The sequence below is a fragment of the Gossypium arboreum genome, chromosome 12 (assembly GCF_025698485.1).
Source record: "Gossypium arboreum isolate Shixiya-1 chromosome 12, ASM2569848v2, whole genome shotgun sequence".
Classification (NCBI taxonomy): Eukaryota; Viridiplantae; Streptophyta; class Magnoliopsida; order Malvales; family Malvaceae; genus Gossypium; species Gossypium arboreum.
Window position 1 is genome coordinate 18,863,277 of NC_069081.1, and position 10,811 is coordinate 18,874,087.

General features: G+C 36.4%; 1 non-coding gene across 1 annotated transcript; it reads left to right on the top strand.

Annotated features, from left to right (window-relative positions):
• Nucleotides 1–4,838: 4,838 nt before the first annotated feature.
• Nucleotides 4,839–4,945, top strand: LOC128286163 (small nucleolar RNA R71). Its single transcript, XR_008276708.1, has one exon. It is a non-coding gene; the product is annotated as a small nucleolar RNA R71 (small nucleolar RNA).
• The last annotated feature ends 5,866 nt before the right edge of the window (nucleotides 4,946–10,811 follow it).

Genomic DNA, 10,811 nt, shown 5'->3' on the forward strand with positions numbered 1-10,811 from the left:
GTGCACAGCCTACGGCACACCCGTGTGCCTGGCCGTGTGGTTTTGAAAAGCCTGTGTTCAATGATTTGGTTAGTATGTTAGATTTTAAAAACTAAAATTTAAAGAAAGTAATATTGTTAGTGCTCGGGTTGCCTCCCGAGAAGCGCTTATTTAAAGTCTAAGCTAAACTTTACCGTGTGAGTATACTTAAGGAGATTCGTGGAGCCGTAGCTCCTCCCTATCATCTTTAAATTTCTCACCGTTGTAAGGTTTGAGGCGATGTCCATTTACTTTGAAAGTACCTTGCGATGGGTGATTTATTTCTACAGTGCTGTATGAGAAAATTGTTTTGACTACAAACGGACCTGACCATCGTGATTTAAGCTTCCCAGTGAACAATTTAAGTCTCGAGTTATATAATAGTACAAGATCTCCAACTTTAAATTGTTAATTTTTTTTAACCGAGCATCGTGGCGTCGTTTCGTTGCTTCCTTGTATAGTCTTAAATTTTCATATGCATAGGTTCCCCATTCGTCTAACTCATTTAACTATATCAACCTATTTTCACCTGCAAGTTTGGGATCAAAGTTTAGAAATTTTATAGCCCAGAATGCTTTGTGTTCTAACTCAAATGGTAGATGACAACTTTTTCCATAAATGAGTTTGTATGGTGATGTTCCTATGGGGGTTTCAAAAGCAGTTCTATAAGCCCATAATGCGTCATCTACTTTCATTGGCCAATCTTTCCTGTTTAATCCTACCATCTTTTCTAGGATACGTTTAAGTTCTCGATTTTTCACTTCGACTTGGCCACTAGTTTGAGGGTTGTAAAGGGTAGCTGTTCGGTGGTAAACTCCATATTTCTTGAGGGTCTTTTCAAATTGGACGTTACAGAAATGAGTCCCCCTATCGCTGATGATTAATCTAGGTGTTCTAAATCGAGAGAAAAGTTTTTTAAGGAAACGTACCACTACTCTAGCATCATTTGTAGGCAGAGCTCGGGCTTCAACCCATTTAGACATATAATCGACGGCTACTAAGATCTATTTATTTCTAAATGAACTAGGGAATGGACCCATGAAGTCGATACCCCAAACATCAAATATTTCACATGAAAGCATATATGTCTGAGGCATTTCATCACAGTTAGAGATATTACCTGTCCTTTGGCATTTGTCACAAGAAATAACATACCTGTTGGCATCTTTGAATAAGGTGGGCCAATAAAAACCTGATTCAAGTATTTTATATGCGGTCTTAATTCCACCACAATGTCCTCCAGCTGGTCATGAGTAGCAATGTTCAAGATTTTTAATGCTTCTATTCTTGTAACACATTGCCGAATGACTTGATTTACACATATACGGAAAAGAAAAGGATCTTCCCAAAAGTAGTTTTTCACGTCAGTAAAGAATTGTTTCTTTTGCTTATGTGTCAACCCTTTTGGGATAACGTTAGCGGCTAAAAAATTCGCGATGTCTGCAAACCAAGGTACCTTCGAGTTAGAAATAGCAAAAAATTGTTCTTCAGGGAACAAATCATTTATTTCCACTTCATCTAGCTCTTTAGAATTTGAATTTTCAAGCCTGGATAAGTGATCAACTGCGAGATTTTTTGCTACTTTCTTATATTGAATTTCCAAGTCGAATTCCTGCAATAGAAAAATCCATTGAATGAGACGAGGTTTTGCATCAGTCTTAGTTAACAGGTAGTGAAAGGCAAAATGGTCAGTATAAACGACAACTTTAGACAATATTAGATATGGCCTAAATTTATCAAATGCAAAAACCACAGCTAACAATTCTTTCTCTGTGGTGGTGGTCAAAGTTTTGCTAGCATAATAAATAGGTTGAAAGTGCTTGTCCCTTCGCTGTTCCAAAACTGCACCTACTGCAAAGTCACTCGCATCACACATTAGTTCAAAAGGTAAATTCCAATCAGGTGTTATTATAATTGGAGCATTAATCAATTTATCCTTTAGAGTATTAAATTCTTCTAAACATTCCTGATCAAAATTAAAGAGCATATCTTTTTCTAGTAATTTGGTCAAAGGCTTAGCTATTTTAGAAAAAATTTTAATAAATCTTCTATAAAACCCAGCATGTCCTAAAAAACATCTAATAGCCTTAACTGAACTAGGAGGAGGTAATTTTTCAATGATTTCGACTTTAACTTTCTCAACCTCAATCCCTTTACTAGAAATTTTATGTCCTATCACAATACCTTCTTGAACCATAAAATGACATTTTTCCCAGTTAAGTACAAGGTTTGTTTCCTCACATCTTATTAGAACTCGTTTTAAATTTTTAAGGAAAAGATGGAAAGAGTTACTGAATGCCGAGAAATCATCCATAAATACCTCCATGATATCTTCTACGAGTTCATCAAAGATGGCCATTATGCAGCGCTGGAACGTAGCAGGAGCATTACATAATCCAAAGGGCATTCTTCAATAAGCAAATGTACCGTATGGACATGTGAATGTCATTTTTTTCCTGATCTTCAGGAGCAATTGGAATTTGAAAATAGCCAGATAGTCCGTCTAAGAAGCAGTTGTACATGTGCCCTGATAGTCTTTCCAACATTTGGTCAATGAATGGCAAGGGGAAGTGATCTTTCCTCGTGGCATCATTTAGCTTCCTATAGTCAATGCAAACTCTCCAACCTGTGACTGTCCTAGTTGGAATTAGTTCATTATTCTCATTGGCTACCACAGTCATGCCTCCTTTCTTAGGAACAACCTGCACTGGACTTAACCAAGAACTGTCAGAAATAGGATAAAAAATTCCAGCATCTAGAAGTTTAATTACCTCGACTGTAACAACTTCCTTCATGTTGGGGTTCAGTCATCTTTGAGCTTGCACACATGGTTTATATTCATCTTCCATTAAAATTTTATGGGTGCAAAAAGAAGGGATGATCCCTTTAATGTCAGAAATTTTCCAAGCTACGGCCTTTTATGTTCTTTTAATAGTTGGATTAATTCCTCTTTCTCCTTGGGTTGCAAGTTAGATGCAATAATAACTGGTAATGTAGAATTTATTTCCAAGGAATGCTTATTCCAAGTGGTTTGGGAATTGTTTGAGTTCCAGTTTGGGAGGTTCTTCAATAGAGGGTTTTTGCTTAAAATCATCGTTCCCTTTAATGTCCTCATATTCTACTTGTCTTTGGGAAGATTTATTGAAGTTTAGTTTAGCTTTTATTTTACCTGTCTCGAAATCATCGTCATCTATCTCCTCCTATTGGGCATGGCACAGTTCCAATGTGTCCTTATGTATGATTTCCTGAAAGGAATCTTGCAGCATGATTAATAGAGTCAATAAAATAACATGAGTCATCCTGTTCCCTAGAAAATCTCATGGCATCATAAATTTTAAAAACGATTTCTTCGTCACCTACTCTAAGTACCATTTTACCATCACCCACATCAATAATAGCCCTAGCAATGGCTAAAAATGGACGCCTTAAGATTAAAGGCACTTCAACATCTTCATCCATATCAAGCACAATGAAGTCAACAGGGAATATAAATTTATCTACTTTTACAAGTATGTCCTCTATAATACCCTTATGATATTTAACAGATCTATCAGCTAATTGAATACTCATCCTAGTGGGTTTAGGTTCCCTAAGACCAAGTTGTTTAAACATTTTATATGGCATCAAATTAATGCTAGCACCTAAATCAGCTAGTGCCTTATCAACGTTAAAACTACCAATTAAGCAGGGTATAGTAAAACTTCCTTGATCTTTTAGTTTGGTTGGCAGTTTGTTTTGGAGTATAGCTGAGCATTCCTCGTTACGTTCCACTATAGATAAGTCTTCAAACTTCCTTTTGTTTGTTAGGAGCTCCTTTAAAAATTTTATGTATATAGGCATCTGCGATATAGCTTCAACAAAAGGTAAGTTATATGTAGTTGTTTAAAAAGTTCAAGGAATTTACCAAATTGTGCATCCATGCGGTCTTTCTTCAACTTTTTGGGGTATGGAATTGGCAGTTTATATTCCTTTGGCATTGGATTGTCATTGCTTTCAGGTTTTACCTCCTCTCATTTGCTTCTTTCAGCTCATTGTTGTGGCTTCTTTTCAGATTCAGCTAACACTTTCCCACTCCTTAGTGTAACTGCTTTCACATGTGCTTTCGGATTGGGTTTGGTGTTACAAGGTAGATTTCCTGGTGCTTTTTCTGAAATCATCTTAGCTAGCTGTACAATTTGAGTTTTAAGCGCATGGATCGATGCTTGTTGATTTTTGAGTGCCGTCTCGGTATTTTGAAAATGAGTCTCTAACACTGAGATGAATTTGGTTAGCATTTCTCAAGGTTCTGCTTTTTTTCCTGTTGGTATGGTGGTTGTTGAAAGCCTGGAGGGGGTGGTGGTTTCTGATTTCCTTGGCCTCCCTATGAAAATTTTGGGTGATTCCTCCAACCTGAATTGTTAGTATTGCTATAAGGATTGTTTTGAGATCGAGGATTATTACCCATGTAATTTAACAACTCGTTCTCCATGTTGTGGCCAAAAGGTGGGTATTCTGAATTGCTCGATCCACCTTCATTAGCTTCGCACTGCATTACTGGGTGAACCTGTGAAGAACTAAGAAAACCATCAATTTTCTTATTCAAGAGTTCTACCTGATTAGAGAGCATGGTGACTGAATCGACGTTATAAACACCGACTATTTTTGTTGGATTTGTCCTCATGACTTGCCACTGATAGTTATTTAGTGACATCTCCTCTATAAATTCATAGGCATCTTCAGGTGTTTTATTATTGATGGTTTCGCCAGCAGCTACGTCAACCATTTGTCGAGTCGAAGGATTCAGGCCATTATGAAAAGTTTGAACCTGTAGCCAAAGTGGTAACCCATGGTGAGGGCATCTTCGTAAAAGGTCCTTATATCTCTCCCATGCATCGTAGAGTGTTTCTAAATCCATCTGCACAAAAGAAGAGATATCATTACGTAATTTAGCCGTTTTAGCTGGCGAAAAATATTTTAATAAGAACTATTCGGTCATTCATTCCCAAGTAGTGATTGACCCCCGCAGTAACGAATTCAACCACTGTTTAGCTTTGTTTCTCAATGAAAAAGAGAATAACCGAAGGCGAATAGCATCATCAGAAATGCCATTAATTTTAATTGTATCACATAGTTCTAAAAAGTTTACTAAGTGAGCGTTGGGATCTTCGTCCTGCAAACCATCAAACTGAACAAATTGTTGTATCATTTGAATTATGTTAGGTTTCAGTTCAAAAGTATTTGCAGCTACAGTAGGTCTAACTATGCTCGATTCAGTTCTTGTTAAAGAAGGTTTAGCATAATCATACATAGTGCACGGAGCAGGATTTTGATTAACAACAATCGTAGGAGGTAGCAGATTTTCTTGGTTTTCAGCCATCTCCTCGGTGGTGGTTGAAGTATCTTCCTCTTGCTCATCTGTGTAACGTAAGCTTCGCCTTATTTCTCTTCAATTTCTGCGAACTGTGCGATCGATCTCACTATCAAACAGTAATGGTCTTGACGAGTTTCTTCTGGTCATAAACTAGAAAAACCTGTCAGAAGAAAATAAGTGAAGAGTTAGAAAAGAAAATAAAAATTTAAATTGCAATTAAATTAAAATGGCTAAAGTAATAAAAATCAAGTGTTCCTAATATCTTAGTTCCCAGGCAACAGCGCCAAAAACTTGATACGTGATATTCGTGATAGTTTTTAAATATTTATAATGAATCGCTCTTGAAACTAACTATTATCACGATGAAGGCAAGTGTCCATATCTAATAGTAGTATAGCTTTAGCAAGACCGGAATATCGAACCCAAAGGAACTAAAAGTACTAGTATCAATTTTCTTTTTATTATCTAGTCTAAAAAATAAAAGGGTTTTGTTTATCTAACTAATTAATTAAACTAAGAAATCACAGAAAAGAAATTTGGGGAAAATACTTTTTGGAAAACTCGATTGATTAAGACAATACCTAATCACGTAGACTTCACTTGTTATTTGACTCTAATCGGATGATTTATTCATTCAACTTGTTCCGTAGAGATCCCTAAGTTATATTATTATCTCTCTTGGGACTAACAACGTCTAACCCTAGATTGAATAATTGAAATCTCTTTCTAATTAACGCCCTAGATTTCCATTAACTCGATCTATGGATCCTCTTATTAGGTTTCACCCTAATCTGGCAAAATCTTGTCACCCTATCTCTAGACGCGCAACCAACTCCTCTTAATTATGACAAAATTACTCTTAGACAGGGTCTATTCCTCCTCTGAATAAGAGCTTAACTTGAATCAATATCCTGGAATATTAAAACAAGAATTAATAACACATAATTAAGAACAAGTCAAATATTTATCATACAATTCAGATAATAATAACAAGATTCGTCTTAGGTTTCATTCCCCTTAGGTATTTAGGGGTTTTAGTTCATACTAATGAAAGAAAACATCTCAACAGAATAAAAATAACAAAACATAAGAAAACCCAAAACTTCTGAGGGAATTTGAAGGGAGATCTTCAATCTTTATGGTGAATCCAACTTCTGAGATGGATCGATCGGCTTTTCTTGAGCAATTCCTTGCTTCCTCCTGTGCATCCCCCGTCTAAGTGCCTCATCAAGTGTCTAAATAGGTTTTGGAATGCCTAAGAGCCCTCAAAATTGGCCTTTTCTGAATTGGACTAAACTTGGGCTTGGCAGGGACATGCCCGTGTGACACGCCCGTGTACGATTGCTTAAGGCCATGGTCAAGGCTGTTAAATGGCCACGGGCGTGTGATCTACCCGTGTAAATCGTGCTTTGACCTTGCCAAAGGGACACGGCCGTGTGGTCTACCCGTGTGAGGAAGTCCAGGCCGTGTTGATTTCTTACGTTGGCCTATTTTCTCCGTTTTTGGCCCGTTTCTCGTTTTTTTCACTCTTCTATGCTCACCTAAGTATAAAACATGAAATTAAAGGATTAGGAGCATCGAATTCACCAATTCTAAAGAGAAACCGTCCATAAATGCATTAAGCATGGGGTAAAAATATGTATAAATTACGGTTTATCATTTCTACAAAACAAACTACCACCGAAATTGAAAGACCCAGGAAGCTTTACTATACCCTGTAACATTGGTGAATCTTACTGTGGTAAAGCTTTTTGTGATTTAGAAGCAAGTATCAACTTGATGCCTAAGTCTATTTTCAAGATGCTAGGGATAGGTGAAGTAAGACCTACAATTGTGACGATTCAGCTAGCGGATCGATCTTTAGTATATCCCAAGGGAGATTGAGGATGTTTTTGTCAGAGTTGATAAATTTATTTTTCCTGCTGATTTCATTGTCTTAGATTTTGAAGCAGATAAGGAAGTGCCAATCATCCTTGGAAGACCTTTCTTAGCCAGGCGAAGAATGCTAATTGATGTACAAAAACGAGAACTCACCATGCGAGTTCAAGATGATCAGGTAACCTTTAACATTATTGAAGTGATGAAATTTCCCGATCCAATAGAAGGGTGTTCAGTTATGGAAGAGATAGAAACCTTGGTTTCTATGGAAGGAAATTTTGAAGATCCATTAGAAAAAGCTTTAGTTCTTCACCCTTTGGAGGATGAAGAAGGTGAAGAAAACATGGCTTTGATTGAAGTCAATCTGAGAAATTTTATTCAATCCACACATTTGAACCGTTGGAGTTAGAAGTCATAGAATTTGTGCAACCCAAGTTGTTAATTGAAGAACCACCTAAACTCGAACTAAAGGTGCTTCCTTCCAATTTAAAATACATTTATTTAGGTGACTGTTCTAGTTTGCCTGTCATTATTTCAGCAAAACTGACGAAAGATCAAAAGGAACAACTAATTACTGTTCTAAAGAAATTTAAGAAAGCAATTGGTTGGACCATAGCTGATATTCGAGGTATAAGCCCTTCTTTTTGCATGCATAAAATTATTCTAGAAGAAGGTGAAAGAGCTCAAATTGATAGGCAAAGGAGGCTTAATCCTATTATGAAAGGAAGTGATCAAAGGAAGTGATCAAACGATTGTTGAAAATGAGCATAACGAGTTGATTCCAATGAGAACTGTTACTGGTTAGAGAATTTGTATTGATTACAGAAAATTGAATAAAGCTACTCGGAAGGACCATTTTCTGTCGCCTTTTATGGATCAGATATTAGATCGACTGACAGGTACTGAATTCTATTATTTTTTAGATGGCTATTCGGGATATAACCAAATAGTTGTAGCTCTGGAGGACCAACATAAAACAACCTTTACTTGTCTATATGATACGTTTGCTTTTAGGCGAATTCCTTTTTGTTTATGCAATGCACCTGTAACATTTCAACTATGCATGATGGCAATATTCACTGATATGGTTAAAAATTTTGTTGAGGTTTTCATGGATGATTTTTCTGTTTTTCGTAACACTTATGATATTTGTTTAAGTAATTTGGCTAAGGTACTGAAGAGATAAAAAGAGACGAATCCTGTCCTTAACTAGGAAAAATGTCATTTTATGGTTAAAGAAAGGATTGTCTTAAGGCATAAAATCTCGAAGAGAGGAATTGAAGTTGATAAAGTAACGGTGGACGTAATTGAAAGATTACAGGCCCAATTAATATGAAAGGAGTCAAAAGTTTCTCAGGCCATGCCGATTTTTACCGAAGGTTTATCAAAGATTTCTCGAAAATTTTTAAACCGTTGTGTTTGTTGTTAGATAAAGATACAATGTTTGATTTCAACAAAACATGTTTGGAAGCTTTTGAAGATCTAAAAAAATAGTTAATCTCAGCCCCAATAATCGTTACACCTGATTGGAGCTCACCTTTTGAGTTAATGTATGATGCAAGTGATTATGTCGTTGGAGTTGTGATGAGTCAAAGAAGAAACAAAGTGTTTCACCCTATTTACTATGCAAGTAGAACTTTGACTGGAGCCCAACTCAATTAGATGGTCATTGAAAAGGATGCAAGTAGAACTTTGACTAGAGCCCAACTCAATTATATGGTAATTGAAAAGGAGCTCTTTGCTATAGTTTTCGCTTTTGACAAATTTCGCTCATATCTTATAGGTACCAAAGTTACAATATTTACTGACCATGTGGTCGTTAAATACTTGCTCACGAAGAAAGATACGAAACGAGGCTAATTCGTTGGATACTTTTACTCTTTGAATTTGACCTTGAGATCCAAAACAGAAAAGGTGTCAAAAATCAAATAGCTAATCATCTGTCGAGGCTAGAACAAGATGAGGTAACTCGATCAAGTGTGCCTATAAACGAGAATTTCCCAGATTAACACTTATTTGAGGTAAGTTGAATTCATGAAACACCTTGGTTTGCTAATTTTTCCAATTATCTTGCATGTGGAATAATTCCTCGAGAAATGACATTCTAACAAAGGAAAAAATTCCTTCATGATAGTCGGTATTATTTTTCGGAGGATTCGTTTTTGTTTAAATAGTGTGCAGATAATATAATCCAAAAGTATGTAGCTGAAAGTGAGATTGCTAAGATCTTGTATCATTTCCATTCATCTCCAAGCGGGGGACACTTTGGTGGTTCACGTACTGCAGCAAAGATTTTGCGAGCAAGTTTCTTTTGGCCTACACTATTTAAAGATGCTTATGCTTATGTGAAGAACTGTGATAAATGCCAAAGGATCGGAAATATATCAAGGAGGAATGAGATGCCCTAGACAACATTTTGGAGATTGAATTGTTCAACGTATGGGGCATTAACTTCTTAGGCCCATTTCCTTCTTCATATGGGAACAAATACATCTTAGTTGTTGTGGACTACGTATCTAAGTAGGTTGAAGCTGAAGCATACCCTACAAAAGATGCTAAGGTAGTCATGTAATTCCTACATAAGCATGTGTTTACACAATTTGGGACACCAAGAGCTATTATTAGTAATGAAGGTTCTCACTTTGTGAACAAATGGCTTAAATGGTTACTTGCCAAATATGATGTGAAGCACAAGATTGTTATTGCCTTTCACCCCTAGTCTAATGGACAAGTTGAAAGAGTGAACCGTGAAATCAAAAGTATCCTTGAAAGGGTAGTATGCCCTAGCAGAAAAGATTGGTCTCGAAGGCTCGATGATGCATTATAGGCCTATCAAACAACATTTAAGACACCATTAGGAATGACTCCTTATCGGTTAGTCTTTGGAAAGGCATGTCATTTGCCATTAGAGTTGGACAATAGAGGTCACTGGGCTTTGAAGCAGTTGAACTTTGATCTTATGCAAGTTGGTGAGAGAAGGATGTTACAACTTGATGAGTTAGAAGAGCTAAGGTTGTTTTCCTATGAGAATACCAAAATGTGTAAAGAACGATCAAAGAGATGGCATGATAGTCATATACAACCTCGCGAGTTTAAAGAAGGTCAGAAGGTTTTGTTGTTTAATTCAAGGTTGAAGTTATTTCTTGGGAAGCTTAAATCCTGATGGAAAGAACCCTATACCATCTACCGAGTTTATCTTTATGGAGCTATTGAATTATACGACAATTACGAAGGTACTGTAACACCCCAAACCTAGCCTGGACGTTATAGCCGAATCTGGCAATGTCACATTGAAGTGTTTTTCGTAAAGTGTGATATCGTTTAAAAAAAACCCATTCTCTATTTAACCTCTTTGTGTGATCTTTAAGATGATTCTAAGACATGTCGTTCATTTTCAAAATGTAAGTCGTTTGTCAAAAAGTTAATCATATTAAAATGTCATTAATTTTTAAAATGTTATTTCTTGCAGAAGCTCTTAAAACAGGTTGCGTATTCGTGGTATCTTTGAAAAACATTTATCTTTTTAAAAACCCGCATCTTTTCTTACTACTAGCAGTTATAAATC